Source organism: Chelonus insularis, unplaced genomic scaffold (assembly GCF_013357705.1).
Source record: "Chelonus insularis isolate UGA/USDA-ARS -01 unplaced genomic scaffold, ASM1335770v1 contig_324_pilon, whole genome shotgun sequence".
Classification (NCBI taxonomy): domain Eukaryota; kingdom Metazoa; phylum Arthropoda; class Insecta; order Hymenoptera; family Braconidae; genus Chelonus; species Chelonus insularis.
The window spans coordinates 162,933-167,787 of record NW_023276494.1 but is presented as its reverse complement, the minus strand read 5'-3'; positions in this window follow the sequence as shown (position 1 = coordinate 167,787).

Sequence of the window (4,855 nt, the reverse complement as noted above, 5' to 3'; positions counted from 1 at the left end):
TTTTCAGTTGAAACCCTGACGAACTCTGGTATTTCCGGTTACGATGGACAAAGAGAAGTCTCGAACGCGTGCGGACGTGATCGTCGATCGCAATCGTCCTACGAATAACCATTACGTCGTACGGGACATGATTATTGGACGATCGAATAATAATCGTAATCATCGCCGAGGGATAATGATGAAGAAGGCGAGAGATCAGACAAGTATAGAAGAGAGGAAGAAGGTGATGTTGGAGGTGACACACGCCACTTTGAACGAAGGCGAGAGGCCTCGTTCGCAGAGTGTGTTCAATAAAAAAGAAGATAAAAAAACACAAGGTGTAAAAAAACTAAAATAAATGGAGAAGAAAACGTTATAAAAACGAATAATAATAATGAAGAGTCAAGATGAAGATGATTTGTGCTTCAATGTACGATGAAATATAGAATGAAACAATTTGCATCTGTCTAAGAGTACTGGCAAAGAATGATGTAAAGCAAAGTAAGTCTTAACGACAGGCAAATAGTTGGCTTGGAAAAGGAGTTGGTTTTCTTCACATCATTATTCAAATATTTTTTTTCCATTGTCTTTTAACTTCTTATGAGGTAAAGGAGTGGTATGAAAATTGAAGTGAGAATATATTTCAACAAAAAGTAATAATCTTTCAAAGTATTAAAAAAACTTTACTCCAAAAACTTGGATTGAAAAAAAGTTTCTAGATGATTCTATGCTGATAGAAGAGTTGGTACCAAGCTTGAATTAAAGGAATTAAATAATTGTTGGCATTAAATAAAGGAATATTTTTATCTTGATAATTTATAATCATTGACAATAATGATTTGTAAATATGTTGACAAGGCCATAAAATAAATTAAGAAAATTTCAAGCTTTGGTATTTTGTAGATAGATTTATTTATAACGATCAATGATCTTGATGACTATACTGAGAGTTATCAAGAACACTAGAGGCCATTGTATCGTTTTAATTAAATAAAACGATGCTGATCACGTTGAGAATTTTGATGGGGGATGGCCTTGTCCTTCAGACTCGTTGGATCGTGCGTGTTGGTAAAGTCGAATCACCAGCATTAGAGCAAACCCAAGGTGTGTCATGACTTTTTGAATGGCCGAGGTCTCTTCTTATCGATGATGAGGCATAGAAAGGGATTAGAAAGAGGATTTATTGCGTAAGCACAGTTGCTATGTGCTACCTGATTATCTTGCCTGAGGACACGAAACTCAAAGATGATGAAAAAGAAGAAAAGAAATAAGATGAAGAAGGAAGAGAAGCGGAAGAAGATGAAGATAACATCCTTGCTCTTAATTTTTTGGTAATATTCGAAGAGTCGAGATATGAGGCTTGATTACAGGGACCATATCCTTATCTATCTCTCTTTCTACATCATCTCCGATACGTTTTTCTGAATCGAGGGCGCGATCAGTATTGAAAGCGAAGAATACACGCCCTCTAGCTAAGCGATTAACCGGTCAATTTTTTTTTCCATCCTTTTTCAATGTATTTATGAACGTCTCAAGATGTATAGATTAATGTAGATAATTCTATATTAATGTGGTAATGAAGGTAACTTTTTTTACAACAACAAAATATTAGATTATCTATTCACTCTTTTCATTCAAATTAATAGAGTTTTACCTTTATTTTTAAATTAATTCATCAGCTAAAAAATTTTATCTCCATTATTTTTGCAACCTCTGTCAAAATTCTAGATGCTAATTTTTTATGCTTAACAGGAAGTGAAGAGTCTTTCTTTCATAAAAAAAAAGTTTTAAGAAATGGTAATTTAACAGAAAAAAGTCAGCTACTTGACGAAAAAGAGAGTTGTGATTTATTGTCTAGTGGAGCATGGCGAAAAGGAAATGAATGTACAAGTAGGCGACATATGCGTATATGAAAAAAATTGTAAACGATAAAATCAAATTCCGTGTCACCGTGTGCTACGTGACTGACAGGTCGTGGTGCCTTGTAATGTCTCTCGCACTACAGGCTCCATGGGATGCGAAAGATAAACAAGAAGAGTGCATATAACAAGATGCCTCATTCTCGTTGCTAACATCAGCGTAACTTACTGATGACGTTCACTGAAGCACTTGAAATGTTCTCCAGCTTAATTTGAACAAAAAATTATTGATATTTGTTGTCTAATTTATCTTTTGATACTCGATAATCGACCTACTGAGCAGAAGGCACATTTTATTATTGACATTAACTGATGTAAAATGGAATTTTTATCAATATAAGTTCATAAAAATGACTGAGACGTCACATTAGATGGAAATTTATATATTGTTATGGTTTTATTTATCACAAATGGAGTTTACCAATTGTTAATAAATCAACTGTTTGTGAATAAATAAAAGGATGAGTCGTTTGTTTTCTTTTATTATAAGATGTATTTTGTGAAGATGTTTTCATAACTACATCATGTTTAAAGATCATCAAAAATTAATTTGAACAAATCGACAAATTCAAGTCAGCCTTTAAGACCACTAGATGTTTACTTAGTAAGTAGTAAAAGTGACGCAGGTAAAAATAGCATTGAAAGCGAATCGAAGTTGAGTTCAAGAGCAAAGTCCTTCTCTCAACAGCTCAAGTGAAGAAAAGGAGCTCTGGGAGACGGTGAGACAATAGGTCGAATGTAAATGTGGGAACGTGAGTCCCATTACTGATCATAGTCTTTCTGTTTAGTTGTTCATGTATTTATCAAGCTATCAAGATTCCCTTGGCCTCGCTCTCATCTTTCTGATGTTTTTTTAACGCTCGAATCTATGACATTAATGACTTATCATCAACTTAGTCGCGAAAGTAATATGCTGAGAGTCTTCAAACATGTTGCAATATGTTTCAAGATCCAAGATTTATCAACTAAACATAAATTAAGATTACGTAGAAGGGCTGATACGTCTTCCATACTAAATGCAAACATTTCAACTCGTGTTCATTTTCATGCCAGAATGTAAAGCAATTCTATTTATCCAAGAAGATAATTTAATCTCGATTCACTGCTGCTGTTTAATCTTTTTTTTGTAATCTCTAGATTATGATGATGTTCATTTCACAGTTATCTTCCATATCAATTAAAAAAAAACCCCATAAAATTGATGAATGTACAATGAATAAATTTTGTCAAAGCTAAACAATAAATTAATGGATTCTTTAATGGACAAAAAAATTTTTTTATAAAATTTTAGATGTTTACTTCCTCTCATTGAACTCAACAATGATTGGTTATAATTCAGCTCAATTTGAGGCAAGAAAAAAATTAATGGGAAAAAAATACTGAGTAATATTTTTTTTAATTGATATATTATTGGTTTCTCTCCTTCAGTGTAATAAATACATTCCTATTAAATTGTTTTTTAATTAAAAAATAATTTTACAGAATTCTTTCATTCTCAATCATAATATAACTTTAATAATGATAATTGTAAGTTCTTGGCAAGTAATTGTTAAAACTTTTTTCCTTAAATAGACAAGCTATAATTGTTTGTAATTGAACTTAAAAAGAGGTGTATAGGTGTACAAAGGAATATCAGAGAAATAATCTTTAGTTATATTACGAAATCAAGCAAAGCCGAGTCTTCATGCGCCACGCGATGAATTTCAAAGTCCATAAGTGTGAAGACATCAATCGAAACATGACAGACATGTTGACGTAAACATATCACCAAGTCCTTCAACACCAGACATATCAAGGTGATCGTCTCATCAGTGAAACAAATCCAAATATGTTGACAGAAATTAATTGAATGATTACGAATATTTTGTTAACAATGATCATTGAAATCCACGGAATTTCTTTGCGAAAGAGTTCATTTCTTTTTCAAGTTATTCTCAATGAGACTGTTTTTACTGTGATGCATCAATACTGAATTATGTTTCTTTTGTTCATCAATGTTTTTATTGTAACTAAAAAAAACAATTGTTACAGATGATTGAGATGATAATAGTTATTGCAAAAAAAATTGTTTTGAATTAGTTCAATGTTTTTGCTCTCAATGAATTGATTACAACACAATGAAGTAGGTAAAAGATTTTTAAAAATAAAAAATTAGTACATTCAACAATAAAAATTAACTTTTTAATGACTTCGTTTTAGGTAAAAAGAAAAAGTTTGTAAACTATTGGACAAGAAATTGATACAAACAGTTCTGATCCAGTTCCAAGATAAAAAAACTTCCAATGATGAGTCAAGATACAAATTAGCTCACATGGAAACATTTGAATGCATACATGTGAGTACGATTAAGAAGCATTTATCTAATACATTCCAGAACTTGGAGTTGAGAAGTAGTGGGCGAAGAGTGGACAAGTGGAAAGGAAGGAAGAGTCGGTGTCTGCAAAGCCATTAGATCCCTCGTTACGTGTCATTGCCAAGATATCTTGTAGTCGTTGGGTGGATGAGCCACGACTAAGACAACCAGGACGACGACGAGCACATATGAAACAACGTCTTCGCACAATTATGTATCGCTGTAAGACAGAACATTAATTTATGGCTGAAATAAGGACTCGGCGTGTGCGCGCGTGTCGGCGCGTCTGCTAGTGAAGAAGAGCAGCGTGGGCGCCTCTCCCAGAGTGTGCTCGTGCTTAAAACATTTCTCTGGTTCACCTCAACCGTCTTTCTTAACTTCACCGGTGCATGTTCGTTATTTGTACCCACGTAAGAAGATTTAACTCGTTCGCGATACTCGGGCAATTAATAACCTAAGCTGTTTGGAATAAATTAATGAATAGTTTAGTTAGATGTACTTGTTTTCACCAACCAACAGGAGTTATCATTTTTGCACTGGTGGATGATTAAGACACGTGTGCCTAATTAATTCTGTTTTTTTTTTTATTCTTAAGATCACTTTA